The sequence below is a fragment of the Pongo pygmaeus genome, chromosome 15, assembly GCF_028885625.2.
Source record: "Pongo pygmaeus isolate AG05252 chromosome 15, NHGRI_mPonPyg2-v2.0_pri, whole genome shotgun sequence".
NCBI lineage: Eukaryota > Metazoa > Chordata > Mammalia > Primates > Hominidae > Pongo > Pongo pygmaeus.
Genome location: NC_072388.2, coordinates 26889678 through 26906349, shown reverse-complemented (window position 1 = coordinate 26906349; position 16672 = coordinate 26889678). Strand labels below are relative to the sequence as shown.

Here is a 16672-nt window from a genome sequence, read left to right as displayed (position 1 = left end):
CTTTGGGGTATCCTTTTCTTCCCAGTTCTTCTCCCTGGACAACACGTCTCTCCTGCCCGTGTTTCTTACAGCTTCATCTTTTATACTGCTCAGTCTTCAGGTGAAAGGGCTCACTTGTCGGAGGCTGGTTCTCATGTTCTGCTCTTATTTTGTGGTTAAACTGGCGATTTTCCTTACTCCCCTTCAACCACAGCAGCGTGGTTCACGAAAGGTAAATAGGAACAATTCTCAGAACATCGTAGTATATGGCTGTTATGGGTTGAATGTTTTTGTACCCTTCGAAACTAATGTTGAAATTTAATCCCCAGTGCAACAGTGTTCGGAGGTGGGGCCTAATAGGAGGTGTTTATATCCTGAGAGTCCTCGGGATATAGCACAAACCATGTACGTACAACTTTACCTGAAAATCAATTCGGTTTAAAAAATGCTTGGTCCCCTCTAGCTGCCCTCTTGCATCCCCACGTGCGTGCGTCTACTCCCAGCGGGTCCACCAGACTCCCTGAGCATCATCCTAATTCCCCACCTAGACCCTTATTGGCTCCGGGAAGATGAAAGACGCAATCATGAACCAAGAAAAACTCGCCAAACTGCAGGCATAAGTGCTTATTGGTGGGAAAGGAACTGCTCGCAGAAAGAAGAAGGTTCATAGAACAGCCACAACAGATGATAAGAAAAAACTTTAGTTCTCCTTAAAAAAGTTAGGGATAAACAATGTCTCTGGTATTGAAGAGGTGAATATGTTTACCAACCAAGGAACAGTGATCCACTTTAACAACCCTGAAGTTTGGGCATCTCTGTCAGGGAAGGCTTTCACCGTTACAGACCACGCTGAGACAAAGCAGTTGACAGAAATGCTGCCCAGCATCTTAAACCAGCTTGGTACAGACAGACTGACTAGGTAAGGGAGACTGCCTGAAGATCTGCCCAAACAAGCGGGAAAAGCACCGCTTGCTACTGGACAGGATGATAATGATAAAGTTTCAGATCTTGTGGAGAATTTTGATGAGGCTTCCAAGAATGAGTCAAACTGAATTGAGTCAATTCCTGAAGAAGGTAAAACTCGCAGAAGTTACTGGGAGCTGCTATTTTATTATGACTGCTTTAAAAAATTGTTAATGGATCGGATAAAATCTAGATCTTCAATATTTTTAAGTCCAAGCCCCTTGGACACTGCAGCGTTTTTCATTTTTGCTTATACACAATTCATTCTTTGCAGCTAGTGAAGTCGAAGAAGCCTGGGGATAAAGTTTGAAACAGGTTAAAAAAATTATTTGCTGGAACATAGCCAGATTCAGAAGTTTCTCTTTTAAACAATATAAATGAATTTTAGAAAATAATAACACATACATTTGAAATTTCAAACAAAAGTGAATCGTATGAGATAAAATTATGTTCAGAATTATTTAGTTTTTAAGTCAGATGTTACACTCCTATTGCAGTGTTTATACTTCAAAACCATGGAAAGTAGACTCGTGTAGGGGAGCTTGCTGTCTCATGAAATAATGCCAAAACGGCATTTCAACTAGAAGACAGATAACTGTCAAGATTAAACTAGCAAAATCACAGGAAATGGGAGTCAAATCCATGTTGGTGCGTTTAGTTTTGCCCTCTAATACCACCTCACGTGTTCTGGTAATAGTTTCCTATCTAGATATAGCTATTTTAGATCAGTATTTTATTTCTGCTTTTGTGACCTCAATGTTTTGGCTCCTTTGATTTCTTCTTGGGAATTGCAGAAAGATGAAAGACGAATCCTCTTATTTGCTTGAGATTTAGATAATCAATTGTTAAAGCTGTACTGCCCTTGTTACAAATTCCTATAACTGAACTTTACTTTTTTCGTAAACTCTCTCTTTCCATAATATATGCATCCTAATGGATTGTGCACTGTTTAGCCTGGACTATTTCTTTCAGAATCCACTTGTGGATATCACATCACACTGTACATTCTCATCTTCTACTTGTACTTTTTTGCTCTTTCTGCCAAACACACCTTTCTCATATTATTGAAGTCTATTGCCATTGGGCTTTTTCTTTCTCTGTGTTCTTATCTTCTACACTAAAAGCTATTTTTACTCTTTGTTTTACTATTCTACAGTTGGTGCCTAAAGGCCTTTAGGAATAAGAAAGAATCAATTTTTCGTAGATGATCTAAGAAAACCACAATCCTTGGTTTTATAGCATTGTGCCTTTAATCTTTTTTTCATTTGAATTGAGCTATAGAAACTCACATTCTTTAAAATCAGATGGATTCAATAGGAAGGAACTATCCCCTCCTATCAGGTTTTGTTTTTAGATCATCCATTAATGGTATGAAATGCTTTCCTTTTGTACTTTCTGCCTCCATCTCTGTCCTCATCAATCTGGAGTGCTGCTAGATTAATTTTTCTATGAATTGGATATGATTTTCACATTCATGCTCAGAAACAAAGCAGCTTCTACAAACTGAGAGAATAAAATTCACATCCCCTGGCTTTCCATTCAGGGCTCTATACCTACCTTACAATGACCTTAACCATATCTGTCCTTCCAGTGTTATTTTTCCCTTCTCTCTTTCATGTACCCGTTCCCTGCATTGCTTGCTCTTCTTTGTACACAATGTACTCTTTAACACCAGGGACTTAGATTACATTGTTGGCTTCAACATGTACTGTTTTTTTCTTATCATCTCTTAATGAATCATTTCCTTTTTATTCTTCAGGATTTATTTTAGAGATCCCTGCCTTCCTGAGCCTGGAATACTCACCTCTACTACTTGCAGACTCTGAAAATAAACTGTCCTCATTCTGAAAATTGGTGGCACTTCTTAAATTCTACCTTAAACTTAATCACTTGTTGATTAATTAAAAATTATTGAGAATCTAACCTGCGTTAAACACAGTTTTAGGCTCTAGGGATACAGCAGTGAACAAAGTAGATAACAATTTCTGCCCTCATAGAGTTTATCTTACAGTGTTACAGCTTCCTAGGAGAGTTTTAAAACATTGATTTATAATTACTCACACTGGTAAGTGAAGACAGAAAAACAAGTGTCAGAATATTTATGTACTCCATGTTTTACAAAAGCAAAAATAAATTAGTTCTTATTAAGAAATGCTGCCAAAATGACTGAAAATGTGTTGGTATCACTCTATTTTGATGCACTGAGAAATACAGTTGCACTTGGGACATTGATAAATAAGTGCTGCTTTAGGAAAGATGAATTAGTGAAGCACAAGTTCTCATTTGTGAAGACAAGAGCTAGAGAGAAACACCATAAAAAGACTGCCGAACTCAACGGGAAGACTTACCACATCTGGTGAGCATCCTGCTGTTTCAGGTTATTCTGTGAGGCTTGACTCAGCTCCTCAGCTTCCCCTGATCAAGCAGTTGAGGTGAGGTCCCAGTGATGTTCTTACCATGACCCAAGTGGAGTCACGATGTTATCTTTATTGCGAAACCACTTCTCTTCTTGCCCTAGTACCAATGAAAAAGTTACTGGATGCTGCTACTTTTCTTTTTTGTTGAAAGCAAGCCCAACGTATAAACATCTTCCTCAAGAACTTGTGTAAGGATTGAAATAAACTCTCCCTTCTGCTTTTCCCTTAAGAGTCCATCAGGATCATCTATTTATTCAGGTCTATCATGAAGTTATATTCATAATAAAAGTCAAGATTTCACTTGGCTTATGTGGGATCTTGTATTGTTTGAAAAGACTCGTCTCCATCTATAATTTTCTGGGGGTTCCTAATGAATGTTTTATATATTTTCATTGACAGATAGACTGGATGATCACATGATATGGAGTGGGCAGTATTGTCGTGTCTACTAAATTGTACTGTATTTTCTGGATCCTGTTGTGCTCTTTGGAATGACTTTTGTTTCTTCTGAGTAACGAAATGCCCACCAGGCACTGCTGTTGATGACCTTTGCATACCTGGATACCACCAAATACTCCAGGCAAAATGTCCCTGTCAGGCCAGCTGCTGTTTTCCACTGGGCACCAAAGACTTCTTCTATCTGGCAACATTATCATTTTTGTCTTTTCCCATTGGGCACCAAAACAGATAAACTGGAGTCTTCATGCAACCAAAACTACTCTGGTCTAGGGAGAAATAAAATAAACATTGTCTCCTCTTTCGATGTTTTATTCTGTTGCAAGTAGGGACTGGCGAAGAGGAGGCTTTTTGCTCTGGTACATTTCCAAAATAGTTTAGTTATATATTTTTTTTAAACTTTTTCTGTTTTCTCATTTGTTTCCCTTCCTTCCGCCATTCCTTCCTTTATTCACTTTATTCTCTCTCTCTCTCTCTCTCTGCAAATTGTTCACCCACTCTTTTCCTAAGAACTGAACACTAGTCTTCTGGGTGTAAATAGACAGAGCTGGTTAGGTCTTCTTTCTCTTATAATATAAGTGATTTTGTAGACTTCTATCTCAAGTGAAAAGATCATGGAGGTCAAACTCAATTGAACAGATAAGCTATGAAATGTTCTATAGTATAATAAGCACTCAGAATGTAACTGTTGAATGAAAGAATAAAATATGTTTTATTACTTACACAAATCTCAGTTTAAATGTAGTCTGAAATCACTGTACAGATATTTTGGTACATCATTTATTTCCTCTAAAGTCCTCGGAAATAAGTGTTTGCTTTTATTTAACTTTGCACCATCTAAGCCTCCTATTTTAATATTTTGTATGTAATTGCCTAAATATGTTTTGAAGTAATGAATATTTCCTTTATAGTTGCACTAAAATACATAGGTGTGGTGTGTATCATATAGTAAAATATAATTAATAACTGGTATGTAGCCTAAAGAATCACATTTGGTTAGCCTTAGTATTGCTTGCATATTGTAATTTAAGTTTTGCTAAATGATTATCTTTAATCTTAAGGGCTAAAAACCTGTCCTTTGTAGTCTTATAGCTTAAACTTTTCTGCTTGAATTAATTACTAGGAGTAGACATTTTGCAAAATGTGTTTATATGATTTCTATCAAAATGAAGGACTTTTTAAAAAACAAATGAAACAAAGCAGTTAGGTAGTGTCACAAAAGTCAATGTAACACAAAGCAATAATCACAGAATATTATCAATGTTTTAAGAAAAAAACATTTGTCCAGGATCTCATGCTAAATATTACTTATGTTCTGTCTTTGGTATGATTAACTATTTATATGCTACAAATACATATTTTAACATTTTTTCCCTCTTGTAGCAACAGGTCATTGCTTGGCATAATATTTCATCCAATAATAGATGAATAGTTTTAGGATAGGCTGTAAGATCAGCAATAAGGATGACTTAAAGGAACATGTTCATTTAGTGACAGAAGATGCTAAAAGTAATTTAAAAATGTAGAAGAAATGGTACCCAGAAAAAGGCTGAGTTGTGTACCTGAAGCTGCAGTTATACTGGCAATTTAGGATGAAACAATTTGTGGTGAGACAGGACGAACAATGTTAACACGACTGTTCCTAGTCATAATGTAAGTGGCAATATGATAGTACTAGACAACTGGAGTGCCTTGGTTAGTCTTGTGTATCTAAACAGGATATTCATGCTAATGTTAAGATCAGAGGTTTTAAATGTAGAAAATAATTTTCTCTTAAGGCTTACACACTTACCAAGTAGGCATTAATAAAAAAATTAGTGAATATATGATGTGCAAGTTCCCTAGTTCAGAAAATAGCACTGTCATGTGCTAGTTACTTAGGTCAGAAGAAAGTGCTTTTTTATCTTAAATATCAATCCGTCAACAAGGCCACTTTATATAATTCCTCAATATTTTGTAAATCTTTCTACTTCTTTCATCAAAACCACTGTAGTCCAAGTTGCCATAGTTTTCATCTGAACTATAGAATAGTCATTAAACTTATTTTCCTCATACCTTTTCTCTCTACTCCAATCAGGTTTTTTTTTGCAGTGCAGTTAGTGAGCTTTTCAAAGGGAAAACCTCATAATATCAACTCTTTGCAAATAATCTGTCAATTGTTTCCACTGCTCTTAGAATAAAGAGAAAATTATTTTAATGCTCCAACAAGGACCAATAGAATATGGTCACTGTTTCTTCAGTATTATCTAGCTATTGATAACTCCCCAAATCTGTAATTACAGCTCATCTTGTCTCATAAACTCCAGACACATATCCATTTGCTTAAATGGTTAAAACGGATTCATTTTCCTCTGCACAGATTTTGGAGACTTTGATAAATTGTGTCATGGCATTTTGCAATTTTGTTTAGGTTGTTCCTTTTCAGCATTACATTGCTCATAATACTTCCTTGTTGTTTTTAAACGATCTCTAGGTTTGATATCTTGTAATATTAAATTTATTATCAGAAATTACTTCAGAATACTTTTCAAGAATGTTATGGTTGAAAATTACTAATCTAATATAGTAATCTCCTTGCAGAGTTAGTAGTAGGCTACAAAATATTATCAATCTTATCTGGAGCTAGATAAAAAGTAATTCTGATTTTCTTCTCATTCTGTGTTTCCGAAATTCACTACAATAAACATGTTTTGTTTCTGTAATTACAATTTTTAAAAATGAGGACTCGCAGGCCAGGCGTGGTGGCTCATGCCTGTAATCCTAGCAGTTTGGGAGGCCGAGGCAGGTGGATCACCTGAGGTCAGGAGTTTGATACCAGCCTGGCCAATGTGGCAAAACCTCATCTCTACTAAAAATAAAAAATTAGCTGGTTGTGTTGGCGCGCGCCTGTAATCCCAGCTACTCAGGAGCTTGAGGCAAGAGAATCGCTTGAATCCCGGTGGGCGGAGGTTGCAGTGAGCCGAGATCGCGCCACTGCACTCCAGCCTCGGCAATAAGAGAGAAACTCCATCTTAAAAAAAAAAAAAAAGAAAAGAGGGCTCTTTTGAAAAAGTCAAGGTCTGAATTAAATACAGTATTGCTAGTAGAATGAACTGTTAATAGAGTAAAAACTGCAAAGTCTTTACAAAATATGAAAAAACATATAAAAGCACTGGAAGGCATCTTATTTTAGATAGAAGCTGGAGATTATGCTCTTGAAAAACTGTAACTAAACAGGATAAAAGTCGTGACCTTGTAGCTATTTTTCTTGTGGTTTCTCCCAACCACTATGTGTATGGCAGCAGAAAGCTAGTCTTACTTGCTGGAGATGACCAACACACAAACAAACAAAAATAAACTCAACTCAAGGCTGGAACAATAACTGGAACTTTCAGCGGGAAATACTGTGAGACTACAGAATTATTGAGAACAAAACTGAGTATAAATTGCCTGAATCCCTAATTGACAGCTAAACTATATGTGTACAGGAACAAACCTACAAACTTTCCAAAACCAGGCAAATTATCAAAGAGGAAAGTCATCCTGAAAGACAGAAAGACACTCGTCAAGATTTGTGTTTTAATTTAGTCATTTTCCAAATTGTGCTCTCAGCTGTTGCCAAATGCAGGGTATACAGAGTTAATACTTTGAGTCCAGTCTAGGGAATTGCCTAATAGAACCACAACAAAAATAAACATAGAAAACAACAACAACAACAACAAAAATATCAATTAAAAAAATCTTCAGAACAGATTGCAATATCTATAATATTTAGTTTTCAATGGAAAAACACTAAACCTGCCAAGAAACAGCAAAGTGTGACCTACACTTAAAAAAAAAAAAAAAAAAAAGAAAAAAAGAACGATCAATAGAAATTGAGTGGAATCAGAAACTGAATTTAGCAGATGAAAATATCAAAATTTTCATTATAAATGTGCTGAACATTTAAAGGCAGACATATTCAAATAATTAAAGAAAATTTGGTCCCCTGGGTAAAAAGTTAGAGGAAATCAACAGAGAAATTGAAACTACTGAAAAAATGTATGTTAGAGCTGAAAAGTTCAATACCTAAAAGGAAACATTTATAGATAGGCTCAACGATATATTTGGGGTGGAAAAAATTGTAAACTTGAAATTAGATTATTATAATTTACCTAACATGAGTAACAGATAGAGGAAAGTTTTTAAAAAAATAAACAGAGGCTCAAGACCGGTGGGACAATATCGATTAGTCCAACATATATGTAGTTTATTTCTCAAGAGAGGAGGAAGGAAAGATACAATAAAAAATGTGAAACTATAATGGTGAAAATTTCACCAAATTTGGTGGAAAAGTAAAGTTCAGATTCAAGAATTTGTAATGAAAAATCAAGTAGAATGAAAACAAAGAAAACCACACATAAACATTTCAGTTAAACTACTAAAAGTCAAAAAATTGAGAAAAATCCTGAAGGCAGCCAGAAAGGAATAACGAATTACGTGTATGGAAATACTAGTACAATTAGTGATTGACTTATTATGTAAACTAGAGTCCAGGAGATATTAGAATGACAAATTCAATACCTCATACAATGAATCTAGCATAGCTTCTGTACAAAATTCTGAAGAAAGGTCTTTAGGTTGAGTGAAGAAAAAATACAGATGAACTCATATCCAAAAGAAGAAGTGAAGTATACAGGAAATAATGAATATATTGGTAAATAAAATATTACATTTTCTTTTTTATCTTAAATTATTTAAAAGACAAGGTGACTTAAAACAAAAATTTTAACACTAAATTATTGGATTTATAATACATATAGAGGTAAGACGTAGAAATAATAACACAAGGGATGGGGTATAACTGTAGATAGGCTGCTGCAAATTTCAAATATTATATCTGAAGTAATTAAACATTAACACTAAGAAGATTATGATAAATTAAAGATAGATATTGTAATTAAAGATAGATATTGTCAAACATTAAAATATAAAATAAGAAGATAAAGCTAGGAAGCCAAGACAGGAATTGAAATGATGAAAATGAATTCAATAATATAGATTAAGTTAAAAAGAGAAAAAAGAGAAATAAAGATCAACAAATAAATAAGGAAAGCAGAAAACAAACTGAAAAATGGCAGACCTTAATAAAACCATATCAATATCAATAATTATATTCAAATAAAATAGGCAAAAAATTCTAATCATACAGATTTTCAAGTGGATGAAAAGCAAGAACAAGAAGCCACCGTATGCATTCTGTAACAGATACAATTAATCACAAAGACACTAATAGAGTGAACGTAACAGGTGGAAAAAACATACTATACAAACAGTAAGTCTAGGAAAGGGAGAGTGACTGTGTTAAGGTAAGTAAAAGGTCTTTAAGACAAGAAGGGTTACAGGAGACAAAGAGGAATTTTCCTAATGATTCTAAGATTAATACATTAAGAAACTGGAAGATGTGTATATATATAAAAATATATATATCTTCTGTAATAAGATACATATCTGCTATAATAAAAAATATATATCTTCTGTAATAAGATATATATATCCTCTGTAATAAGATATATATATCTTCTGTAATTAGATATATATATTTTCTGTAATAAGATATATATAGATATCTTCTGTAATAAGATATGGCTATTTTGTGTAATAAGATATAGATATCATATATGCATATGATATATATAATATATATATCTTATTACAGAACTCGAAAGTACATGAAGCAAAAACTGACAGACATAATGGAGAAATAGAAAAGTGGACAAAGACTGGTGATTTTAACACATCTCTTCCATCATACATATATATATATGTATATATGTATATATGTATATATGTATATATATGTATATATGTATATATGTATATATGTATATATATGTATATATGTATATATGTATATATGTATATATATGTATATATGTATATATGTATATATATGTATATATGTATATATGTATATATGTATATATATGTATATATGTATATATGTATATATGTATATATGTGTATATATAAAACCTTGAATAATTTATATATTATATATGTATAAACAGAGACATATGTATGTATTATATATAATTTATATTATATATAATTTATATATCAATATATAATTTATATTATATAATTTATACATTATATATAAATATATAACTTATATAATTTGTATATTATATATAAATGTATAATTAATATTATACATTTATATATTATATATAAATATATAATTAATATTATATAATTTATACATTATATATAAATATATAATTTATATTATATATAATTTATATATTACATATAAATATATAATTTATATATTACATATAAATATATAATTTATATATTACATATAAATATATAATTTATATATATAATTTACATTATATATAATTTATATATATAAATATATCATTTATATTATATATAATTTATATATAAATATATCATTTATATTATATATAATTTATATATAAATACATCATTTATATTATATATAATTTATATATAAATACATCATTTATATTATATATAATTTATATATAAATACATCATTTATATTATATATAATTTATATATAAATACATTTATATTATATATAATTTATATATAAATACATCATTTATATTATATATAATTTATATATAAATACATCATTTATATTATATATAATTTACATATAAATATATAATTTATATATAATTTACATATAAATATATAATTTATATATAATTTACATATAAATATATAATTTATATATAATTTACATATAAATATATAATTTATATATAATTTACATATAAATATATAATTTATATATAATTTACATATAAATATATAATTTATATATATAATTTACATATAAATATATAATTTATATATATAATTTACATATAAATATATAATTTATATATAGAATTTACACATAAATATATAATTTATATATATAAATATATAATTTATGTATAAATATATAATTATACATATGATTTATATATAAATATATAATTATTATATTATATACATGATTTATATATAATATATAATTAATATATTATATAAATATATAATTTATATTATATATAATTATATATTTATATTATATATAATATATAATTTATATATTATATATAAATATATAATTTATATTATATATAATTTATACATTATATATAAATATACAATTTACATTATATTATATTTATATTATATATAATTTATATATTATATATAATATATAATTTATATTTATATATAATTTATATATTATCCATAATATATAATTTATATTATATATAATTTATATATTATCCATAATATATAATTTATATTATATGTAATTTATATGTTATCCATAATGTATAATTTATATTATATGTAATTTATATGTTATATATAATGTATAATTTATATTATATGTGATTTATATATTATATACAATGTATAATTTATATTATATGTGATTTATATATTATATATAATGTATAATTTATATTATATGTGATTTATATATTATGTAGTGTATAATTTATATTATATGTAATTTATATATTATATGTAATATATAATTATATTATATGATATTATATAATATATAATATATAATATATGATATTATATAATATATAATATATAACATGTATTATATCATTAAATATAAACATAATTATATATATAAGATATCATTATATATAATATAATTACATATTATATATAATATAATTATATATCATTAATGATATATTATATATAATCTATCATTATATTATATATAATGATATATTATATGTCTATATTATATATTATATAACTAGGTATACAATTTATATATAAAATGTACATATTATTTATGTATACACATATGTATGTGTATTTTATATATATGTAATCTTGAATAATATATATATTCTTCCAGATTTTTCTAGGCAGACAATCTTGTTTTTTACGATAAGGAACAATTATATTTCTTTCTAGTTTGTGTCTCTTATTTATTTATTTTTGGTTTTGCTTTATTGCACTGGGTAGGACTACTGATAAGATTTTGTGGAGTGGTGAAAGCAGAAATCCCTGTCTTTTACACAATTACAGAGGAGAGAAACTTTTAGTCTTTTTTTCACTAAGTATAATTTTAGCAGTAGTTTGTTTTTTGTTTTTATAGATGCCCTTATCAACTTGACAATGTTTCCTTCTGTTACTAGTTTGCTGAGAGTATTATCATGAAAGGCTGTTGAAATTGCCAAACTTCTCATCCGCCAAAAGATAATAATAAAGCTTTTCTTTTTGCTTGATATGATGAATTGCAGTCAACTCTCATTATACATAGATCTGTATTTGTGAATTTATCTACTTGCTAAAATTTATTTGTAAGCCTCCAGTCAAAACCTGTGGTGGTTTTGCTGCATTTGCAGACATGCACAGAGGAGTGAAAAATTTGAGTCACCCAATGTGCACATTTCCAGCTGAGGTCGACAAGGCTATATTCTGCCTTGTTTCAGCTGTCATACTATGACCAAGCATCCTTTTTATGGTGTTTTGATTGGCACATTTTTTACACGTGTGTGCTTTTTAGTACTTATTTTGCTGTTTAAAGTGGCCCCCAAGCATACCACTGAAGTACTATCTAGCGTTCCTTACAGAGAGAATACGTGTGTTCAAGCTTTCTTCAGGTATGAGTTAAGGTGCTCTTGGATATGAGTTCAATGTTAATTAATTAACAATATATATTAAATAATGTGTTTTGAAACAGAAACACACACCCAACAGGGTTATATATTGATCAGTTGTTGAAAATGTTGTGACCAGAAACTCAGAGGAACCTAATCTTGCATTTCATCTAGGAGCAATGATTCAGTATACATTACTTCATTGTTGATGTACACTTTATAGAATATAAGTACTATGAATGAGCATCAATTGTATACTAATTGAAGTTTGAATGTTGAAACATTCTTACATTCTTGAAATGAATCCCATTTGGCGATTTTGTGTTACTCTTTTTACTTGTATTTAATGTGTTGGTACTTTATTTAAAGTTTTTGTGTGCATGTTCCCGAGGAATATTATTCTTTAGTTTTCTTCTTTGTAAGTTTTTCTGTTGTTAGGAATTAGGGTAACATTGGCCTCATAAAATGAGCGAGGAGGCATTTCCTTCTCCTCTATACTCTGGACACATTTTTGTAAAATTGTCATTATCTCTTCCTTAAATATTGAACAAAGTCCATCAGTAAAACCATATAAGCCTCCAGTTTACTTTGTTGGAGAGTTTTTAAGTATCAATTTGATTATTTAGTAGATTTAGAAATATTCAGTTTATCTATTTCTTTTTCATTGATTTTTGAGAGTTGGGAGTCTTTCAAAGAATTTTATTATTTCATCTAAGTTTTTGAAATTATGGATGTAGTGTTACTCATAGTATTATTAACCATAGTGATAGTCCCTCTTTGATTTCCTGTATTCGTAATTTCTGTATTTTCTCTTTTTTCTTGATTGGCCTCAGTTTTGTTGATTTGTTATTAAAGGAATGAGATTTTAGTTTTATTTCTTTTCTTTTTTTTGTTCTCATTGACTTCTGCTTTTATTTTTTATTTATTATTTTTATGTTTTTCCTTCTACTTGCTTTGGATTTAATTTTCTCTGTTATTTCTATATTTCTTAAAATAGAATCAGAATATTGATTTGAGGTATTTTCTCTCATGTAGTGTAAACATGTAACCTATGCATTTTGTATGTTTAATATATAAATTATCGTTAAGTGCTGCTTTAGTGGCATCATCCAAATTCTACTATGCTATATTTTTACTTTCATTCAGTTCAAAATATTGTTAACTTCCCTGTTATGTTCTCTTTGACCTCCATGGTCTATTAGAACTGATTGTTTAATTTGCAAATATGCAGAGGGATTTTCTAGGTATTTTCTGGCTACTGATTTCTAATTTTAATCTATTATTGTTACAAAACATGTTTCCTAGGGAATTGTTAGAGAATTGTTTGTGGATATCAATCATTTAATTATGTTGAGGTTTGGTTTTTGGCCTAAAATATTGTCTTTCTTGAAGAATGTCCCATTTGCATTTGAAAAGACTATATATTCAGCTATTATTTAGTGGCGTATTCTATAAATAGCAAATAAATGAAGCTGATTTATAATGTTTTTCAGGTTTACTAAGTACTTACTGAATTTTTGTCTATGCTTTAATTTTTTGTTGAAAGCTCACATCTTGTGTAGGACAATAGAGGCTGAGGTAAATCGACTTTATGCCTGGAAATTGGTAAATGGGCATTTTTTTTTATTATGTGTCTACTTTGTTCAACCTGCTTTCTACAGTATTTATAATACTATGAATAAATGAATAAATGGGTTAATAAATAAATGACTCAAATCTCCTCTCATGATTAACAATGTCTATACTTACTATCCATAGGTATTACTGGAATTTTTGTTTTTCCATGTACAAGTTCTCCTCATTTACAATGGGGATATGTCCCAAAAAAAACCATCATAAGTTGAAAATGTCATGTGTCAAAAATGCATTTAATACGTTTAACCTATAGAACACCATAGCTTAACCTAGACTGTCTTAAATGTGCTCAGGACCCTTACATTAGCCTACAGTTGGACAAATTCATCAATCACAGAGCCTGTTTTATAATAAAGTGTTGAATATCTCATGTAATTTATTGAATACTGTACAGAAAATGGAAAACAGAATGGTTGTATGGGTACTCAAAGTACAGTTTCTGTTGAATGCATATTGCTTTTGCACCATTGTAAAGTTGAAAAATCCTAAACTGAACCATTGTAAGTTGGGTACCATCTGAAATGCTAAATTATTAACCTCAAAACACTGTTGGTTTAATCATAAAGGCTAAATATATAAGTTTCATAATTTTCAGGGTATTAATGGAAATGATGGTTGTCTTGTTGGAAATAAATTATATTCTTAGTGAGTTTTTGCAAATGTTATATTCAGTAAGTACAACATTTTAAAAAGAAGAGACTGATTTGTAATTTCTAACCAATGTCTCATCATTTTCATTTTCTTTGTTTGTCACACTATACCCTATTAATGATGTGATTTTTTGCCTTATTTGAAATAGAATTTAAAAGAATTCATGGTAGATATTCTGTGGAGTTTAAAAACAGTAAACATCAAATGTTAGTTTTACAAAGTCTTAAATCTCTTTAAAACATTGTTATTAGGGGAAGGACTTATAACTTTATATAGACTGTGATATGAATGTTATATAACTGTAGAGGCAAATAGTTGATATGTAATAGGAGATATATTTTCTATGATGCTCTTCCTAAAACCAATTAAAAAACCATTCAGTTTTAAAATTAGAATGTGAAAGGTCATGGAAAAAGTGGTTGGATTTATCACTTATACATTATCTAGATGGAATACATTTGTACCAACCTACTGGAACAATTTCATCTGATTTAGTCACTGTTAGCACAGCTTAAAATATAATTCACTAGGAATACGTCTGCAATCCCATTGATTGTAGACATTGTACTATGCACAATATAAAGGTCACAGTAAGTAAAGCTCTTTAGAAGCAAGGTAGCCTTTGCAAATTGTTTGGAATTAATTTGTTTTGAGTAAACGGAAATTAGTCTGTTAAATGAAGCTTATTAAAAAAAAGGATTACAAAGGGATAGGAGACCATCTCATCAGGATAGCTTAAAACCCACACATTTGTATGAGTCAGGAGAAGCACTGTCCTTTAAAAATGATCGTATTCTTTCCAATTGCCTGAGCTTTGTTCCTCCTGATGTAATCTGGAGATCTGGCAAAGTATAAACATATTTAGAATCTTATTCATTAGAATACTGAACTCATTCATCAGCGGGATTGACAAGGTCTGAGACAAAGAATTTTGCCTGACACACAACCTGTACTGAGATTTTCCTGTGGCTATAATGTAGCACACCTGACAGATGTGTAAGTCATTTAACCCAGCAGGCAGTACTCATAAACACCACAGACTGGCACTCAACATGATAGGGATTATTTTTCTTTTGTCTGCCTGAAGTTATATGGCCTATAATCAATAAAGGATTGAGGCATAACTAGCTAAAACATAGGGTGTGATATCATTTACATGCAACATTTCTCTTGCTTATAAAGCTTTCAAAATGTCACAGAAGCTGAGGTACTTTTTGACACAGGTGAAACATGCAAACCATGCTTCCTTTTTTATGATCCAAACTGGTTTAGAAAAGAAAAGCATCAGAGATGTTATTTGCTTATGGAGTAAAGGTAATATGTTACCTGTTTATATTCTTGATAGTTCCTTAAAGACATAATGGGCTTTATTAAATCCATGTTAATTTTTAAATTGAACTCGGTGAAGATGAAAAGCAACTGCAAGGGCAGTATTTTAAATTCTCAATAACAATGTGTCTGAACCAGAAAAAGAAAGGAAGAAATGAATATACATATGTAGTTTTTCAAATTGTACTATATGTCCTAAGGGAAGGAGATAGATGCTATTAATTTAAATGTCATGTTTGCATGAGAATGAAACACAGCGATTTTAAATTTGGCTTTATTAAAGTTTCTTTTTTAGCTCAAGTTTATCATTTGGCAAATAGCAATTGGGGCAACAGCTCATTGATAAAGTTTATTTAGGTCCTTTGAGGAGAGGTAACAAGCAGGGGGCGGGGGGCATACAGTGCTTTCAAAATAGCATTTTATTACATTTACAAATTATTACATAATCAAAATCTTCTCGCAGTCTGCAACTATGTAGGGAGTTTAGAAACAGAAAAATTAACAATACCTTAAAGGAATATATAAATACCACAATTGCACCATGGTGCCCCCCTGGCATAAATAACACTTATTTTAGAAGCTGTTTTTGTAAGCATGGATTTCTGA

At 30.0% G+C, this 16672-nt stretch overlaps 1 pseudogene; it reads left to right on the top strand.

The window, feature by feature from the left end:
* The first annotated feature begins 548 nt into the window (after positions 1–548).
* LOC129012930 (transcription factor BTF3-like) lies at positions 549–1034 on the top strand (annotated as a pseudogene).
* Positions 1035–16672: the final 15638 nt, after the last annotated feature.